This window comes from Aedes aegypti, chromosome 1 (genome assembly GCF_002204515.2).
Source record: "Aedes aegypti strain LVP_AGWG chromosome 1, AaegL5.0 Primary Assembly, whole genome shotgun sequence".
Taxonomy (NCBI): domain Eukaryota; kingdom Metazoa; phylum Arthropoda; class Insecta; order Diptera; family Culicidae; genus Aedes; species Aedes aegypti.
The window spans coordinates 112,702,170-112,723,969 of NC_035107.1; the positions used below are offsets into that span (position 1 = coordinate 112,702,170).

The 21,800-nt window shown below is 35.3% G+C and overlaps 1 protein-coding gene across 6 annotated transcripts in view; it reads right to left on the reverse strand.

The window, feature by feature from the left end:
- Positions 1-21,800, reverse strand: part of LOC5571572 (breast carcinoma-amplified sequence 3 homolog) — a 68,031-nt gene that overhangs the window by 14,216 nt on the left and 32,015 nt on the right. The gene's annotated exons all lie outside the window — the stretch shown is intronic.

Genomic DNA, 21,800 nt, shown 5'->3' on the forward strand with positions numbered 1-21,800 from the left:
AGCTATAGCTATAGACTAACAGCAGGACATTGCACCGTAATCATTCCCGAAAACTCAACTGTGCTGCTGGCTGGCTGCAGCAGACGGGAAAACGAAATCGCAAAAATGCTCCTTATAAAGGTCACTGTTTGTATCTGAGCATGGATGATTGCATCGCCAGCAGTGTACATTAGGAAACGGTAGTCGGGAGCTTATGGATATATCTATAGGTAGATATAATTAATCGCTGTATTGGAGAGAGCTCTATACAATGTAGAGATATAAGAACGATTATCAGTTGATGGATATGGCCTTTTGTTGTCTCGATCAGTAAATAGCTTAGTCTGCGAGACAGGCTAATTTGGGATGATGAAATGACCAGTTACCAAATAACTAAATCTTCTAAAAAGGAGAAACAAAAAAACAAAAGTAAATTCACGGGAATTAGACCGAATACGAAACACGATATTTATTTCAGAGATATGTTATTGAACTCAACACCCAGTATAAATTTACACGCGTAGGTCACATGTACCTAATGACTCAGTAAAACAAACAGTAATTAGTCACCATCGGACCAGCCCCCTTTTGCGCATTTTCATGCGTGCAAAATATGTGTTACAAATAGCTTAGGCACGGCAATCGATACCTTGGATTGCTAATAGTAGCAATCCAAATCTTTTTGCGTATCATCGTTCAGCAGAACTAGGGTGGTCCAAAAAGGCACTAAATTTAAATTTACTTGGTTCCATACAGTCCATACAGTCCATACAGTTCGTACTATAGCATATACTTTGTCGAAGACGCATGAAAACTGGAAGCGTTTTGTTCTGCAGAGAAGCAATTGAATAATAAATGGTAGACGAGTCATGCAGGACATCGTTCACAAATTTTACAAGGTCATGAGTAAATGAGTCAAAGATGTGCTAAATTAAAATCGACATTACATACATATTATTTTACCATTTACCAATAGTAAAGAAAAACATCTAACGCAAGCCACCCAAAGACGTGTGCGCGTGAATCTATCTTGTGGTTGAACTTGTTTGCTACAGTAGATACGCACGCATCTGAAAGAGTATATCTTACTAGCACTCATGCGCCGCTCAAATTCAACAGGTTGTGTTACTGAAATACAGACAAATTTTGAAAGTGTGATCAAATGATATACACATGAAAATCATGCGAATGGCAATTTCCTACGCAATGTTCAAAGTGGACACAAGAATTCTTTCAAACGTTTTAGTAATCGTTATGTGGTCAGCACCTGACACTTATGGAAGCGTTATGTGGTCAGCACCTGATACTCAAAAGCACGTTGCAGGAAAAAAAACGGTAAATTTGCTGATCACATAACCATCCTCAAGGAATCTACTCAAATTCTACCAAAAACCTGTTATCAAACTTTCCATGTTTTTGCAAATGATCTTTCCAGCATAAATACTTAGGCTGGAACAAATTTGAAGTTTCACTTCTGTTCCCTAATTTTTTCCAAAAATCGGAAGAGGAAAGTATGTAAAATGTTTGATTTTCAGCGCTGGTTTTCATTATTATTCGTGTTTAAGCTAGTATTGTGATTCATCCCTTATTTAACTTTTTTCGCTAGAAATCGCATTCTACTATAAAACTAAAGTTTATGAAGTATCTTGTTTCGTTTACGAGTTGAATAGTGCATATAGTTTTTTAACACATGCAAATATATTTTCAATACAAAATTATTCAAAAATTGTTGGGGGAAACCAAAAAGTAGATTGGAGTGCCTTGTACCTATTAATTCCACCCTAAAAGGGTACAAGGTACTCCAATCTACTTTTTAGTTTCTCTATTGAGATTCTGCTCAGAGGATTCGAATGCATTGAAAAGAGAAAACATTGTTACAAAGACCTTTCCAGAGGTTAAGCTAATGACAAAAATAAGCTCGTGCTTTGGAGATAATGTTAACCTTGCAAAAAATTGAAATATAATGTTTTTGTGCAGTTTTTGTTAAATAACTTGGTCAAAACATTTTTTTAGTGCAATGTGTTATATACACAGTTTGAAAACTAATAAATTAGCTTCAAAAGCATATGAAAAAATTGGATTCGGTTGAGTATTCAGGAAGTTATCTATATAAATAAAAATGGAACGATGTTTGTATGTCACGAAATGGCTCAAGAACGGGCCAACGGATTTTCATGAATCCTTCACAGTTGAATTCGTTAAGGTTTCCGACGTGTTCGTGTGTATAAAAAGCAAAGGATATTTAACGAGAAAGTTGAAAAAAACAGGAGTGAACAGAACTTCCATTTTGCACTGGGCGTTTCATGGCGTTTTTTAACAGCCTACTTTATGGCAAGACGAAGTTTGCCGGGACTGCTAGTGATCAAATAAAGATGATTTTTTAGTTAAATGAGGAAAAAATTGGAGATGACTACTTTTAACTAAAACTAGTTTCAATTTTACACAAATTTGTCTTACGAAGTCTTAACAATTTTAATTTTGAAGAGAATAATGCTAAAACTTAAAAAACATAGTTAAAAGTTATGCATACTTCACTGACCGTTATTTTTAATAACTTAAAATTTCACTTTCAAGTCGCTTACGCCACCTCTAAATGTTAATATTTTTGGCTCATATTCTATTTTTTTATGTGATTTGAATTCAGAAGAGCACACGAATTTTTGATTTTGAGAACTTTTGAAAAATAAGCCGCACCCTAATATTTAACTATGGAGTAAGGTGGGGCAAAAGTTCAACCTTAGTGGTATAATCAAAGTTTCCAGGAAAACAATAACAGTTAAAACAAAACAAATACCGTACAGTGAACCTTCAACATATTGGCTATCATTTTGTTGAACAATTTTGCGTCAAAATATTTACCCATTTTTAGTTATAACAGTTTCAAAATTGATTGTCTTATTCGAACTTTTGCCCCACCGGTGGGGCAAGAGTTCGAATCTAGTGTGGGGCAAAAGTTCGCTGGCTAAAACACAAAATTTTGATCTTTTTATGACAGGCATACTTAACACCAGCCGTAAACTTAAGTTTGCCGAAAAATACACACTAAATTTTCATCAAAAAATTGCCCAAAACCGGGTTAATTGTAATATATACTTAAAAATAGCAGTTTTTCGCAAAATAAAGTGGAAATGTAAAATTTTGGTGACAATTTTCACACGATCAGACAAATTTAACTAAATTTGAAGATAATATGTGGATTTTAGGCAATTTGAAAATTTTTCCGTGATTTTATACATGGGTCGAACTTTTGCCCCGCTGATTCGAACTATGGGCCAAAATTTTTTTTCAAGCAATTATGCTAAAACTAATACACCTCAAAGCAACCTTATGATAGGCCTAGAAACGCCCTTACATAAAATATTGGAAAAGATTTTATCTTCAATTGGTTCCATGCAACGAAAGTTTGACCAAAAATTACAATATTCACGTCGAAAAACAACAAATCGCCATAACTTTTCCAAATCTCAATCGATTTTTATGATATTTGGAGTGAAAGTCTCTTACTTGAATAGCATTCGAACCACCATGATATTTATAAGATTTGTTTTGAATTGAGCTATAATCTCAAAAAGAAACTCTTACCCCACTCGAACTTTTGCCCCACTTTACTCTAGTTGTAAATGGAAACAATCTTCATTTGATTTCAAATTGCACTAAGGCAAACATTCAGTGTTATGAATATCAACGTAGATGAAAATCGCAGTTGAAAACTAATCTTTAGATGGATCTTTTTAAAAAAAAATCGACGACATTTGATTTGACGGTTATTTGTGTCAAAAATATGGTTTTGTGGCACATGAGAGTTAAAAAATAAAGAATTTACTTGAATTTCCATTTTATTTTTTATTAAAACACAAACAAACTCCACTTTCAAGTACATATTTAAAAATTAAATACAAAGAGATCAAAAACAATATTGATCCGATTAATATTAATTTCGCGAAAATTTTCAAACAATTTATCTCAAAATATAAAAGATCTACACAAGTATCTTCAGTATAATTGTATAACTCATCTAAATGTACAACTTTGCTAAAAATACTATCAATCTATTTCGAATTTTGAAATTTGTCGAAAAATTTACCGTTATTCCTTTTAACTCGTAGAAGAACAAAACAGTTACAAATATATGTTAAAATTCAAGTTATGTTCAAATTTGGTATGAATCGATCCATAAAACATTTAGATAAAAACCTGTAAAGTAGACCATTTTGTATTATTAATCAAAAAGTTGCAAATGCATTGTCCAATACGGTATGTGGCATGTTGATCGAATTTGAGTAAATTGTATTAATAAAGCTCTGTTTCTAGCTTTTAAAAAGTATTTTAAGGTGAGTTTTTTCGTCAAGAATTATTTTATGTTAGCTAACATAATTCATTAAAAACTTGGCATTGTTTCTCTGTCACTTATATCTTTGTTTTCTTTAATCATAAATGCTTCTTAAATCATAAAGTTCCCAAAAATGTATTATCCGTTTTCATAGAAATAGTAAATTTTTGTAATCCTATCGAAAGCTGTTAAAATTTAACCTTATAAATCATGCGGCCCGCGACTTATTCTGAAAGCGTTGAGATGGCCCGTGTAGTCGATTAGGCTGAGGACCACTGGTATACAGAATTTGGATGAAACATGCTTAAACGGGTCTTAGCTTATTCCTTAGGATTATAATATGGGTCTGAGTAGAATTTATTTTATTTGTCGCCTAACTAAACAATTGAGGTTGATTCACTTTACGTCCCGAGGACTTTTTAGCAAAATTTCTACCGGAATTCACAATAATAATCATTGTTAAGCTCTGAAAGATATTTCTATCGCAATCAATGAATTGCATTATAAATCCCGAGCAACACACATGTTATAATTGTGTATTATCAACTTAAATATGACTAATTTTGGTCATATATCAGTCGATAATACACAATTATAACATGTGTGTTGCTGGGGATCTCTGAAAACTCTTTAAAGGGTTTCCAAGACATCCGCAAGAAAATTTGTTTTCATTCTGGCGCTAAAGCTTCGAATTGAAGGCTCGAAAAATTGTTACAAAGATAAATCGTCAAAAGCTGGAAGTCATCCCTGGCATGCGATAAATCAATTATTTTAAGAGTCAATAAAAAAGATTCACAAATAATTTGTTTGGGAATACTTTAGGAACCCATTAAAGGATTTCTTTCTGAGTTTCTTCAAAAAAATTTCCAGAAATTTTACTAGTATTACATTGAAAATTCAATTTCCTAAACACCACGTGTAGAATCTATGTAGAAATTGTAGAAGGAATTCAGAGAATACCCTTAAAAACCATTTGTAAATTTCCTGAAGAAACCCCTGAAGGAGTTCCTAGAAAGCTTTCTCGGCTGAATCTGTGGAATCATAACAGGAACATATCTTTCTTGGCGTTATATCCTATATAGAACAAAGCCTGCTTCTCACCTTAAGGCGAAGTAGGCCGTCATTGAAACGTGTACGCAACATTGATAGTTGCAGCTGATTCATCTCACGATTACGAATTGAAGAATATCTGTTGGTCTTGCACTGACTTAACTGAAAGATTATCAGTATACTTTCTGCATGTAAGCGTATATAAATATCAATTATTTTCCGAATGGGGCCTGAGTTTTATCACTTTCGATTTATGAGTTGCAAAGTCAACATGGCTGCCAAAACGAATGACGACCTACTTAGCCTTAATGCTCTGGAGTACACAACAAATGTTTTAGCTGAAATAATACAAAGCACTGTTTAGCATATTCTAGCTGAATAAACTGTTATTTAACTACTAATGTTTCTCAGGACGCTAGAGGAGCTAAGAAATTTGTTGCAGTCATAAAAAGAGCAAGGCCTAGTGCTGAAGTTGGAGTTGATGGGGTGTGTTTGAATTTGTTGAAAAATGTGTGTTCCTTGGAACACTTTTGACGTATGACTATAATTATTTATTTCATGTCATATATCTACTGACTGCATAATGTTTCCCGAAAAGAGGAAGAGACTTAAAAATTGTAAATTTGGCCTTCAATAGATTACGTTACCAATTAAGATCCCACAACATACAAACGGAAATGGGATTCCCCTTACATAAGAAGAATTTTTTTTCCAGTGGACGTGGAAAGAAACATGCCGGATAGCTGAAGATGGAGCTGAACAATATACCCGGCTCTGGTGTAAAGCTATGTTGTAGCCATCTACATGAGTACGGTAATTACTTGAGTAGGGTAAATGCATGGAACAATTCAAAGACCAACATTTTTTGCAAACGAGCTTAGTGTACAAAATTTGAGGTGATGGACTCTTACTTCAATACTATCAAAATTTTCATCAAATATCGCAAAATAAATAACGAACAACAGTAAGACAGTGTTCAAGTTTTAAGAAAGAAGCAAACGATAAGAAGAAAATTAAAATTAAGAGGGTTAATTTGGTTGTCCTAACACAAATTAGTTTACATTAGAGTCGTCGATAAATTAAGGCTAAGTAGCCCGTCATTCATTTTGACAGCCATGTTGATTTTGCAGCGTGCAATTTCAAAGTGAGAAAACTCAGTTATCATAAGTAATATTGATTCAGAAAAGTATCACTACTTGCGATTGCATGCAGAAAGTATACTGATATTTTTTCAACTATGTCAGTGCAAAACCAAGTAATTTTCTTTAATTCGCAATCGTTAGACGAATCAGTCACAACCATCGATACCAAGTACAAATTTCAATGACGGCCTACTTCGCTTTAAGTCACTCTTTTAGAGCAAATAGGCGGGTAAGTAACGCGACAATCCATACAAAATTGTGAAGGTCTCTATACAACAAGTATGACATAGAGCAGGCCTGCCCAACCTTTTTGGCTCTTTTTCGACATAAATGGTTGGTACGTTCGCAAAAATAGACCGACATGAACAAAATTAGTCTCAAATGAAAGCTTGGTAGTATATTTGTCTAATCCATGCTGGAAATTTATAATTTATAATAACCTCTTTGTTACCGATGCAATAAAGTGCTAAAAATGATCCGGCCCGCGGGCCGGACTGATTTTTATCTTTGCTTGCATCGCTAGCGAAGAGTTTGATATAAATTCAATGTTTTCAGGATGGATTAGACAGATATACTACAAAGCTTTCATTTGAGACTAATTTTGTTTATATTGGTCTATTCTTGCGAACACACCATTCAATTATGTCGAAAAAGAGCCAAAAAGGTTGGGCAGGCCTGACATAGAGGGAAACAGGAGAGGACGTTGAAAGTAACTACATTTTCTTAGTGAAACGTGTGTGTTCATTTTCATAATTTCCGGATGATATTTTTTTTCTATTTCATCACATTCTGTAATCAGTTTTGTACTGGTCTAATCTACAGGAACACAAAGATTGATTAAGGTGGTGGTGGAGGTCAGTCATCGCTGCGCAACATATTTCCTGCGTCGACGAATCTGACGTCACATCACCATCATCGCTGGCGTGTGTGGAGAAACCCCGAAAGCATAAAAAAATTGAGCAAAACAAAACCACAATGGGCGATTGAACGAAATTTCCTCTAGCTCAAAGGTAAACATAAACAAGCTACGCGCCGCCGTTTATCGCGAAAACGGTAACCCACTCGCGACGCGACGATATGTGTGTCTGTCTATAAGCTAGGTGTGTATTAGAATGTTATTGCGTTTTTTTTTTTTTTTTGCTCGTTCATATGTATTATGCGATGTTGGAGGTCGAAAAATAGAAACTGACGCAATTATCTGAAGGATGTGCAAAAGAAAAAATAAGTTTGTTTGTCGCATATGCTGGCGAACTACCTCAACACCGAGTTGAATCAAGTTCAGGCATGTTGACAATCCGATATATTTACGCAAACTCACTTAACTTATCAACGATGATTCGACGTTCGGATGTTTGCAAAATCAACACTCAATGCGAGTCACATGGCTCGAAATGACGACGGCTGCAATGAATGAAAACCATGAATTAGGCATTTCACGACGAAATCTCGCGGAACATTACTAAAGGACCTATGTACAAATGAGAGATTCTCTCCTCTCTCGTTCTCTTTCGATTATAACAGTGGAACACTAAAGATTTTGGGAAGTTTTTCACTATAGATCGAAAGTCAATTTCCTTGACTAGCGTTTCATACAAAAAACGCAACAGAAGAGATTAATGTGACTCAGTTATTAATGAAAGAGAAAGTAAACAAAGAGAGCCTCTCAATGTTAGATAGGTCCTTTAGTAATGTTCCGCAAGAAATGCTCTCTCTTTCGCATTTCAACAAAACTTGAAAACAATGGTGCCAGTACCTGTCAACTTTGACAGTTGTTTGAGGGTTGTTTTTTTTCGCTGTTGTCAAAGGAGAACTACCTAACGATAGCTAAATGTCAGTTTACCCAAATTTGGGTTATCCCACGGAAGCGCCGAATTGCGTCAAAATTGGGTTGATTTGTGACTCCTTGTAGGACACTAAGACGAACAAAAGCTGGAACCAATCCCCATTTGCGATCAAGCAGAAGTAGAGGGATATAGAAAGGAAAAGGCTCGCACAAAAAAAAAAACTGCGTGTACAAAAATGTCTGTGAAAGGCTTTGTTTCCTTGATGAGTTGTCTGATCTGACGAACAACAAGCTAAGCCAGTGCTTGCAGTTTTGAGTCAGCTGCATGTTGCCTTGAGCAATCCAAGGTCCTATGATACGTTCATTTATTGCAGAATGGATTCGATGCCGAATCCGGTATCAAATTCATTCAGGCGAAGATATTCCTCTCAGCAAAAAAAAAAAACAAATTTATCATATTGAAAGTAAATAATAACTTGCTTTGTTATTATTATGATATTATGAAAATATGTTTGCAGAACACGCTCCAATTGTGTTTTGATTTTGTTATTTTGTTTATCTGGAAAGGCCCATAACACAATAGCGGTAAACGGACAGTTATTGACAAACCAATGGAATACAGTAACAAAAAACAACGATTATTCCAAAATGTGTAACAAATTTTATTCAATTCTGATTTGCTCTAAGCTGGTAAAGGAAATTGGTGTTTTCAGTGCATTTGTTCATAGTTATAAGGACCAACAGCTCTGAAGACATCAAGATGATTGAATGCGTAGTTTTTCTGCTACGTTTCTTTTTGTCTTGGTGCATTTTTTTTTTGTTTTGTGCAAATTTAACCTATCTGTAACTTTTGAATTAATAGTTTTCACACATTTTATTCGAAAGCTGTCAAAATCGATATTATCTGTAGTTTGCAACAGAAAAATGAGTGCTGAATAAGTTAAGCTACTGAGACTGTCGTTATTGTATTTTTTTCTTTCTTTATTAAGACATTAGGTTAGATGGAGCTAAACTGTTATAAACTAATAAACAAATCTGTTAAGAAATGACAGAGATACAGCTCTCTAAAGTTGAACATTTTGAATGGATAAACGGCTTCAGTATAGTTTACATGCCCAACACTGAGGTGCCCAAACGCAAAGGGGTGTAAATGACATTTTGATCTGTTTGAGTTGGTGTACCAAAAAAATCTACTGTTTTCACGCTATCCCACTATATTTTTAGGTGAATTAACCGTCTAAAAAAAATAATATCATTTGTACATGATTTGCTTAGTTTTTTTTTAGTTTTAATACAATTGCTGAAAAAATCGAAGCCGATTTTCTCAAAACTTCGATTATGCCAATTATACCGCTTTGCTTCGGACCCCCTTAAAATCAAAAATGGAATTTTACAGGTATCTTTTAGTCAGAGGCGCCTCCTTGTTTGAAACTATGGGAAGTACAAACGTTGGCAAATATTTTGTGTACAGTGAAGCTAAGAAAATGTTTATTCCTGGACAGGAAATCGAAAGTTACTAAATATGAGGGGCTCAAACGTAAAAGAGTGTAAGTGACAATTTGATCGGTTTTCAGTTAAATTGAGTTGAGGAGTCATCTATGAATTCTTAGGATTTCTTGGCGAGCAATTCAGTCTACAATAATGTTAAGGATTGTTAAAAAAAAATATTCGAATTATTTTCGGTTTCTCGTTTACATTACAGTTTTTTTTTTTTTGAAAACGTATTAGCGAGCTAGAATAATTTAATTTATACCTTTTTAAAATATTATTTGATTCTTCAATGAATTATTAAAATTTATTGTTAAAATTTTCATCTAATTTAAAACTAAAAGTTGTTGTTTTTCACTGAACTATCCAATTTCAATTAATTGATAATGTGAACTTCGAAGCGTAAAATCATTTAAACATATCTAAACTAAAACGTAAAAACTATTTTGTTCTCTCTTCAAATTTACATAACTAACAAAAACTTTTTCGCGGAAAATTCTTTTGTTACCCACTTTTTTGGAAGATATGTACTACAATATCAGAATAGAAACCATGCATAGTACATAGTATTCACAATATTTATTAACAACTTTTTGATTGCTTACTGTTTTAATGTTTGTTCCATTCGCGTTTTTTCATTTTTTTTTCGTTAAGCTTCATTTCTCATGGGTAAGTTTTTGGTTTTTCAGTACTAATGATTGATTTTTTAGTACTTGTTTTTTATTTTTCTTATTCATAAATTTCAATAGTAATATCGTTTTTGTTATTATAAATTTTCCAATGTGTCACTGTTTATTATTATGATTTTTTCATAGATAAAAAGCAGATTATTCTCTTCTTTAAATGCTTGTTAATTTGGCTGCCGTTTGATAATATTATTACCGAGTTGACGAAAGTTGTCAAAAAATTGTATCAAAATGAGAATCAACTAAGCTATAATAAAGTTTCCCATGTTTCATAACAAATCATAAATTATTTTGTTATCTCTTATTATGTTTCAAACAAACAAGGATAACTAACGTTTGACTAATATCAAATGCATGTGAGCTTTAGAATATTATATAAAAATAATCGAAGCCGAATCTCAAATTTTCAAGTGTGCAAATTTGGAGGTCAAAAATCAAATCAAAAATTTAAGGTTTGGTTTCGATTCATTTTCACCATAATTGACATCTTTTTCGATATTGGATAGTATTTACTACAATAATTTAGAGCATATAACAACGAAACAGTCGTTGAATGTAATTCGAAAGGCAGATGCCATTCAAAATACGTGTCAAAAATATAATGAATTATCACCACCTGATGTAATATTTTATTCAATCTGTGCAATGCATTTTTGCTTATATTGGTCATTCTAGCATGTAGTTGGATTGGAAAACATTCAAAACAAAGAGCGCTGCCAGCAGAGATGACGACGATGATGGACCAAAATCAAGCTGAGTGTACGACTGAGACACACGGAGTGAAAAACAGAGTGAGAGGTCCCCCTTTCGGCGGGCTGTTAACAGATGTTTAGTCCCCCATCATACACTCCCCGCAAAACAGGTCTTTCACGGTGGATCACCTGAGTAAACGCATACACACATGGTCGCCCCTCGGCAAAAGTATAAGGGGTCTTGGACAAACCCATTTTTCGCAGCGACAATCATCTTTTTTTCCAGCTGAGCAACTTATGTGTGGTTGTAATGGGGAATGGTTTGGAGTTTTTTTGCAAAATGTAAAATCTTGTTTGTGTAGTTACCGTTTTAGTCCCCGTCAATTCGTTAGTGGTAGTAGCTAGCATATGTGTATTTTGCAACTAATACTGTTTATTACTTTTGCACTGCTTCACAGTTTTGATTATCTTCGTCGTAGTTTCTGCTGAATGCACTGGGACTTGGGCAATTGTGGGAGGCTTGCGGATTGAGGTCGAAACATCAGGATGCAGCTGAGGGAAGTGCTCGGGCAATCACTCGCCGTGTGAGAATAAAATTTGTTCATTCGCTGACAAACAATCGAATCGAGTTTAATGAGAGATGACCTACAGAGAGTCAACGGTCGGTAGCACACTTCTCGCATTGAATTTTAATTTATTAAGAGCGCGCTGATATCGCTGCAGTGCGCCGTGACTGCGTTTCGAACAGATGACGAGTCGTCTGTTTTGTTGTGGCTGTCCGTTGCTTTGTGATGAACAAACCGTGCAGAACAATGTTGCACTTGTTGCAGTGATCGAGATCTTCCGGATTTGATAGTATTTGATGAATATTTAGGAAAAAATTGAAATATGTGTATTTAAATACTTATGTTTTTATTTATAGTTGAGAAGCAGACTCTTTCCCAGTGGGAACGAAATGCCAAGAAGGAGAAAAATATGTCTTACTAGTAACCGATGCAAAGAAAGCCATATTCAAAAAAGATGGAATTATCTTCATGGACGAACGGTATTGAAAAGCTGAAAGATGCACTTAGTTGAACACCTGAATGTCGCTGTGGATGCAAACATAAAACTTTGGAAAAATGACATCGATAATAGAGCTGAAACATCAAGATGAGCCATATTTTTTGCTGAACAACTACACAACCATTTCAATTTTCAATTTCTCTACTAGTGCTTCCAGCTTTTTTTTGTAAATGCTACTCCAATAAATCTGGTATCAATTTCTCTACGAACTACGAACTCTACAAACACCTTCAGCATGGCTTGGCTTTGTAGCCGCGGACTCTAACCACTCGGCTGTGGAAGGTTTCAAGAAGTCCAAGTTATAACTGTGAAATATTTATTCTTTATCAATTCAACGAACTTTGAAAGTCCTAATGAATGAATATACTAATTTTAAAACAAATAAATACCATAATTAAATGAAATTATTGGTGGGAACTTGACTCCAAGTTAAACAGACCATTTTCTTTGGCAACCGCAATTTTTATATGAATTGTCTTTAAATCTGGACAAGGGATTTCCCAAATTTCGCATCGATGTCCATAGTTTGCGGATTTCACGGCTTCCGCAAAATTGCGAGGTTCCATAGAAATCCATACATTAAGGCGAAGTAGGCCGTCATTGAAATTTGTACGCGTCGTTGATGATTGTTGCTAGTTCATCTCACGATTTCAAATCAAAGAAAATCAGTTGGTTTTGCTCTGACCCAGCTGAAAAAGTATCAGCATACTTTATGCATGTTAGCGCGAACAGTGATACATTTTCAAGTCAATATAAACTATCAAGACTGAGTTTTATCACTTTGAAATGCAAGCTGAAAGGTCATCATTGTTGCCAAAACGAATGACGGGCTACTTAGCCTTAACTAAAACTCGTATAATGTCCAACGAAATTAATAACATTACTATAAGCATTTCTTAGACAATAGAAAGCGGACATTTTTTGGCGAGAAATAAGTCTTAGGGGTCATGCACAAATTACGTCACGCTCCAAGGGGGGGGGAGGGGGTCAAGCCAAGCGTGACAACCCTTACAAAATTTTCGGAGGAATCATACAAAAAACGTGACAAAGGGGGGGGAGGGGGTCAAAAAAGTTGAAATTTAGCGTGAAATAATTTGTGTACTATCCCTTAATTCATAACAGAAATTTGAACATAGCAAAGCTTTCTTCAGATGAACGGCAACCTAATGTACTAGAAATTTCTCAATGATTTCCTTCAAATAGTTTTACCAAATATTTAAATACACAATCTTTCGCAAAGTTCATCGAAAATCCTTCAGAAATGCTAACAAATGCTATACAATAATTATCAACGAAAAGTGATTTTAAAATCTCTCTTGCCTTCGAATCTTCAGGGAAAATTTGTTGAAAATCCCCAGGAATACTTTTGTTTTCAAGATCAACAAAGCAGTAAAGGATATTGTGGAGAAACATTTAGCAAAATAGCTGGGAAGGTGGGAGCGATTTATTAAGACATTTCTAGACGAAACAAACAATCCTTCCTCAAAATATTTCTCTAGAAATTGTTTTATCAATTATTGGCGGAACCCATGTTCTGGGATTGAAATAGTGTGCAATTCCAGGGCGGAATTCTCAGAGGCTTTCTGGCAGAAATCTGGGAAATCCAGAAGTCAAGTAAGGAATACTGGTAAATCTCAAGGGTAATTTCTTAATAATATTCTGTTGAAACTTTGCGAGGAATTTGTTTTTTTTTTTTGTTTTTATTACATGTGTTTAATTATCTTTTAATTTAAAATAATAACTTCTCTTTCGTTGTCCATCTGTTGTTTCTATTTTTTTGTTCATACTCCAAAAAGCAACAACAAAGCCTAAAGAAAAAATAAATAAATCGTAGGAGTTCTGAAAAATTGCATAATTCTTATTCGTACGGCTGTTGATTGCTGAAAATCAATCAGGAATTCCCCAACAAAATTTTAAAGCAATGCAAACATTTCCTCCGAGATTTAAACTTAGAATGGTTAGAGCAACGATGGACGGTGTACAAAACTGCGTGAAGATCTCGGGCGAACACTCCAGTTGGTTCGAGTCTCGGCTGGGACTACGAAAGGGCGATGGTCTTTCGTGCCTGTTGTTTAATATTGCGCTTGAAGGTGTCATGCGGAGAGCCGGAGTTAACAGTCAAGGCACGATTTTCACGAGATCAGGACAATTTTTTTTTTGCTTCGCGGACGACATGGATATTATTGGGAGAAAACATGAAACGGTGGCAGATTTGTCCACCCGCCTTAAACGCGGGGCTGGTGAATGCGTCGAAAACAAAGTACATGCTGGTTAGCGAAACTGAGCGCGACAGGGCCCGCCTAGAAAGCAGTATCTGACTATCGAGGTGGTGGACGAGTTCATCTACCTCGGATCCTTGCTGACGGCTGACAATAATGTAATAATACAATACGAAGGCGCATCATCAGTGGAAGTCGTGCCTACTATGGGCCCCAGAAGAATAATACATAAGAGATACATAAGAGATGCAGTAATATAATTCTCTGAAGAAATCCTTGAACAAAGAAGTTGAACTTTAGGAAGAACCTCGAAAACAAAGTTAGATAAAACTGTTGGTGACTTCTCGGAAAAATACATGAAAAAATCCTTGCTTAGTGATTTTGAATTTCGATGAAACTCCTATATTTTCTTGAAATATATCTTGGAGCAATCCTCAGTGATTCCAGAAAATCCTTAACAAATAACTGGACAACTGGATGATATTTTAAACTAACAATTGGAAATTAATTGTAACAAGTACGTAGAAAAATGTTTAAAATAATTTCAGATGAGAATATTTTATAAATTCGTTTGAATTCTTAGAGGAATCTCTTTACAGCACGTGATGGAATATCTGGATAGTTCGTTGAAGAATCACAATGAATATTCCTTGTGAATTCTTTAGTAGCTAGGAGTTACTTTAGGAGTTTTCTTTTACTGGATTAAACAATGATTGAATTTATTTTTGTTGGGAAGGTTAAGCGTCCATTGGATTGAACTTTTGTGGCATTAATGATTGAATATTATACGTTTTTGAAATTCCCAAATATTACTAATGTGCTGTGGTATGATACAAAGTCACAAACTAATAAATTCAATACAAATCTATGCAAACTACGAAATTTGCGACAATCGTGATTTTCACGACCAAGGTCACGACCGATATTACCTCTGTAAAACAAGAATTTGCTAGGCCCCCCCAAGGCCCTCTCCAGAAAAAAAAATCCTAGCTACGCCAGTGGGCACCATAAATCATGAATCTCCAGGCTTCAAAATTGAAACTTGGAAACTCTATTCTGATGCTAAAACATCACAAATGATATAAGTTTCTTATGTATGAAAACTTTTGCAAATAAAACGTAGTTAAAATAAATGTTTGCAAATTAGAGCTGTAAAATAGGCATCAACAATATTGCGCGCAAATCCTGTTCCCACCTTTTGATTTCCGCAGGCTGTGTAAAAAATCAAGTCCAATTCAGAGGACAGTTTAAGCAAAACATAGACTTTAATATCGGTAAACAGTTCATATACAATACGGATCATTTTACCGTCGATGCATGTGGTGAAAGTCATTGCTGATGGGCTTCTTGTAGTGTGTTAGTGGAAAAGTGGTCAATTTTCAGCGCAGGACAAATGTTCCGCCGAAAAGCGGGACATCTCACTACTTTAATATATTCAATTTTGTAAAAAACTAGTATAGGGTAGATGTACCAATAGTGGAGGTACTAAGCACTATTGAACTTCATTTAACCGCCTAAATTCAAGAAGCGCAATTAATGTACATGTTAATGTTGTAACGGGAAGTAACGACCATTGACATAATGAGAAAACAAATATTTCATCGCAGTAATCCACGGCATGTCAGTGAAAAATAATACCTCCACTATTGGTACATTGTTCCTTTAGTTGCGGTATATTTTTAATTTGTGTTCCTATATTTGCGGTATCCGTGGTTTTCTTATGGGATCCTCCACTACACACACTTTACCGCAACTATTGGTACAAGCAAGAACAGTTTTAGCAATTATTGTGATATTTCATCAGTTTTAAAGCAATTTGAAAGCACTATTCCAACTATTCCGTGTATCAACAAGCCCAAACGTCGATTCGCAGTGTCGGTTCTGTGGCTAATGTAAAATCAGTGAAAACGGCACTACCGCAACTATAGGAACACCCACAACTAAGGGAATACTTACCCTACTTATCAAAATTTTACCCCAGAACATTCAATCAAAAGGGCAAAATGCAGATTCAGGAAATCAAAATTAACAAATTATCTGCTAGCTGAGTATACCTCAATGAACAGGCGAGATAGTATCCAACACGAAAAGATTGTCTCAAATGGTGGGTTTCGAACACACCACACACTAAGCATGGTCCTGCTGAATAGCTACGCTTTTACGGCTGTTGAGACTCTCTCGCATCAGACAAAGTTTTCAACTATGGCCATATTAAGCCAATAAAGAAAATTCAATCAATCTTATCAAAGCCACCAATCGTCACAATCATTTTAAGACACATAAAATGCCCATAAAGTCAATGCGGTCCCATTTCTCTGTGCGTATGAATTACATTTTGATCACACATTCTCTACCGTTTGATTGCATCATAAACGTCCTGTAATAGTATCGTAAATATAAAAAAAAGTGTATTTCATTGTGGCACATTGTCTGCTACATAGTGCAGTTTGCTTCGCTTCGACTCTAGTACAATTTGCCTATACAGTAACAAACCAAGCAACTGCACTGCCTGTAGTTGCATAGCAGTCCCATATGAGAAAAGTAGACTCTGAGAAAATCGACGTCAGTTTCAAACTTGTCTTCTTCATTTTTTTCTGGCGCTACGTCTCTTGTGGGACAGAACCTGCTTCTCTGGTTGTTGTTCTTATGAGCACTTCCACTGTTATTAGCTGAGCGATTTCTTTGCCATTGGCCATTTTTGCATGTGTATATCGTGAGGCAAGCACGAAGATACTCTACACCCTGAGCAGTCGATAAAATTCCCACATCAAAAACAGGTGGGACTCGAACCCACGACCCTCAGTTGGGTCTTACTTAATAGCTGCGCTTTCACCGCTACGGCTATCTGGGCCCTCAATTTTATGTACTTTTGTCAAAATTCAACAAAATTATGAATGTAATAACCACATGAACAACAACTATAATTAAGCTGATAATAAATCTTCGAGCTGTTTAGTAGAATACCTATAAGTAGATGAAAAAACCGAAATTAGTACTATACCATTTAATTCCACTAGAGTTTGTATCCTTTGACAGATACGCGTATTTCAACCTCAACTGTAAGGCCGTCTTCAGTGTCGTGTACTAGACTCGACTCTCGTATCTGTCAAAGGATACAAACTCTAGTGGAATTAAATGGTATAGTACTAAATTCGGTTTTTCATCTACTTATAATTGTAGGGATTATGAGAAAAGGATAAGAAAAATAGACGAACAAGAAACGGTGCCAAGCGAATGATGATTTCAAATGAGTGATGTTGTTAGATGTTTAGGAGGTCATAGTAGGCTGAACAATGAAGGTGAAAATTGAATCAGTTTGTTGATTAGTTTTGTGCGGAATAAACGTGCTTCGCTTTGTTTAAAAAATGTATCTTATTCTGTTAGTAACAGTTGTGAAAAGAATTTATAATTTTAATAGGAAAACGAGAAAAAACGCACTTAGCAAATAACGGTCACTACAATGGCGCAAATGCTCCCAAACAAAAAGGATAAATCGCACCGAGCAAAATAAGTTAGGAAAAGTGGTTGATTTGAAAGAAAATTCACTGGTTTGTGTTTATGTCACGTGGTTTCATGGTGAAATGGAATTATTGTGTGTTTTAGTGAATGAAATCTTGAAGAAAATTCCTCCGTGGAAGAAATAACATATCACATAGAATTGACAGAAGTGAAAAGGGGTTTTCAGATGCGATCCAACTGAAGTGGAGTACATCAAGCTGGAACTGCAGAGGGAAATAGGATAGGAGGGGAAAAGAAGGAGCGATACGTCGAGAAGGAGTTCTGTTGGGCTGGATGCATCGATCGCGAGTGAGAGTCGTGATTCACCTGCACCCACTGCTCAAGGACCGACAGCGGATATGCAACGACAGAAATAACACTCCATGTGGGCACAGGCAGTTCCGTGGGACAGACCCCATGTCCCGGCACCGGATACCAAAGCTGCGGTATCCCTACCGGCTGACGAGTGCAATAAGCAAGTAATTTAATACATTGATACACAGCAAAAAGCTTAGCCATGGTGTTCTCCAGTTTAAGGTAAACGCAAGGGTAAGTGAACTTGAATTGACAAAAGTCTATCGTGCGAGTAAACGTTCAAAGCGCGTTAAGTGCATAATGGCATAATGTTTGAAAAACAATGGAAAATCGTTGAATTGCTTCTGTAAGACGTTTACCTAGAAGATATATGAATGCATTTAGTAGTTGCCCAATTTTGCCTGATAAAATAGACGATGTTCTAAATATAACAGTTGCCACAATTATGTTCAATAAAATGCTTTGGAATCAATTTCAATTGTTAATATGACAGTGAAAAATACATATGTGCATATTTATTTATGTTTCTCTAACGTCAACAATATAATACGCGGATGTCATTACTTGATTCCCAGATTACTTGGATGACATTTATGGTATACAGCTGCCATACTGGGGACTTCCTTAGCCGAGTGGTTAGAGTCCGTGTCTGAATTCGATTCCCGGTCGGTCCAGGATCTTTTCGTAATGGGAATTTCCTTGACTTCCCTGGGCATAGAGTATAATCGTACCTGACACACGATATACGAATGCGAAAATGGCAACTTTGGCAAAGAAAGCTCTCAGTTAATAAATGTGTAAGTGCTAATAAGAACACTATGCTGAGAAGCAGGCTCTGTCTAAGTGAGGATGTTAATGCCAAGAGGAAGAAGAAGCTGCCATACTTATTTTATTGAATAAAAAATAATATTATTTTTACATAAGTAATAGATGACTGAGAATGTATGATTATAAAATAAAGGGAAATGCAAGGATTTAACCGTTTTAAAAAATCCGTCATGTGTAACCAATAAAATCATTTCAAAGAAAATTCACTTAGGAAAATATTGGTTAAAGATCGACAAGAAAATGTTTGAGCTGGAGAAAGAAGATAAAAAACACGATTTCATAAGAAGACTTGAAACGGCGTTTTCCATCAGAAATTGAACTTCGAGCATCCTGCAAGTTATATTTTAATCTGGTAAATGTTAAAAATATAAAGCTTCAAATCGAAAAGCATCCAAAGAATAATCTTGTGAGCACAAAAAAAAAACAAAAAATGTGAGAAGTAACATAAAATGTAGTTCTTGATGATTATGTGTACTCAATTGAATACAAGTGCATTTTTCAGCATAAATCAAACATTGTTCTAAGAATAATGTAAAAATTTTAGAAAAAATTCTAACTGCAAAAGTCGACCGTTTCCTTTTTTGTTTTTGAAAGTAATGAAAAGTATTTTGTATACTTCAAGGATATTGTAGAATGGAAAAGTTATGAGTGAATTTTTAGGGTGAGGTTATGTGAGGAGTTACAATATAGCCTGTGGTATCGAAGGCAAGTTAGAAATGATCTTGTGAAGTGACAAAATTCACAACTTTAAGGTAAGTAAAAAGAGAAAAGTCCCCTGAGAGAGTAATTAAATCAAACAGAGAAAAGTCCCCTGGAAGGGTAATAAAAAAAGTCCCCTGAGAGGGTAACTAAGCAAAAAAAGAAAAGTCCCCTGAGAGGGTAAGGATAACTAAATGTCCCCTGAGAGGGTAATTTAAGCGAAAAGAGAAAAGTCCCCTGAGAGGGTAAGCAACAAAAAAGTCCCCTGAGAGGGTAAGCATAGAAAAGTCCCTTGAGAGGGTAAGTTATGCAAAAAGACAAAAGTCCCCTGAGAGGGTAATAAAAAAAGTCCTCTGAGAGGGTAAGTTAAGCAAAAAAAAAGTCCCCTGAGAGGGTAAGCAACAAAAAATCCCCTGAGAGGGTAAGCATAGAAAAGTCCCCTGAGAGGGTAAGTTTAGCAAAAAGACAAGAGTCCCCTGAGAGGGTAAGTTAAGCAAAAAGAGAAAAGTCTCCTGAAAGGGTAATAAAAAAAGTCCTCTGAGAGGGTAAGTTATGCAAAAAAAAAAGTCCCCTGAGAGGGTAACTAAGCAAAAAGAGAAAAGTCCCCTGAGAGGGTAAGAATAACTAAAATTCCCCTGAGAGGGTAATTTAAGCGAAAAGAGAAAAGTCCCCTGAGAGGGTAAGCAACAAAAAATCCCCTGAGTGGGTAAGCATAGAAAAGTCCCCTGAGAGGGTAAGTTTAGCAAAAAGACAAGAGTCCCCTGAGAGGGTAAGTTAAGCAAAAAGAGAAAAGTCCCCTGAGAGGGTAATAAAAAAAAGTCCTCTGAGAGGGTAAGTTATGCAAAAAAAAAGTCCCCTGAGAGGGTAAGCAACAAACAAAAGTCCCCTGAGAGAGTAAGTTAAGCAAAAAGACGAAAGTCCCTTGAGAGGGAGAGCATAAAAAGTCCCCTGAGAGTGTAATCAAAAAAGGCCCCTGAGAGGATAAGTTAAGCAAACAGAGAAAAGTCCCCAGAGAGGGTAAGTTAAGCAAAAAGACAAAAGTTATATAATTACACAGAGTGAGTCTCCTAAGAGGGAAAGATAGAGTTAAAAGAGTTCCCTGAGAATATAAGAATAAAAGTTGTCTGAGACGATATATTAAAATAAGTGAGTCCCCCGAGAGGATAAGTAAAAAGAAAAAAGTTGCCTGAGAGGGTAAGCAAAATAAAAGTCCCCTGAGAAGCTAAGTTGATTTGAAAAATAATCGAGTGAATTACCTGAGAAGATAGATTATACAATTACAAAAAGTGAATCTCCTGAGAAAATTGAGTTCCCTAAGAGGGTAGTTTATACAAAATTAATCCCCAAAAAAAAAAAGCCCTTTGCGAATATAAGTTAGAGTAATATGAATTTTCCGAGACGATAAGATGAAAAAATGTCAACGATATGATAAATTAGTTAGGAAGTCCTTTGAGAGGATTAATTAATAATAACAAAAAGTTTTTTTAGAGGACATGTCTAACAAAGTGTTTTGTCCAAAAGGAAACGAACAATGATGAAGTGTTCAAAATAATCTGCTTTGAAAAGTAAAAAGTAGTTTGTTTTATTTATTTAATTGTGAGCATAATCAAAAAATGCGTAATTGTATGCATTTTTCTATAGAAAAACGATCAGTTGTGTAATCAACGAATTAGCAAGAGTGTTAGAGGAATAAAAGAAGAGTACTGATTTCTTGGAAGCACAGCTTAACACGTGTAATCAAATTTTTTAAAACGGATTGAGGAGTCCAACATTAGTGACAATTCCTCTAAAGGTTTTATGGATTGATTGATAAAAAGCCTTTCGAGCGCTAGAGAAAGCTTCTTGACGTGCCCATAGATTTTGCGGGGATCATCAACGAGTTTTCAAATATGAGCATATTCAGAATAATGGAGTAATGGAGGTATTAGACAGTACTAGTTCAAAGATATTCAAATGTAATAAGTCGGTTAAAGAAAAATATCCATTCTTATAAGTACGATATGATTATCCATCGATTCATCCTAAT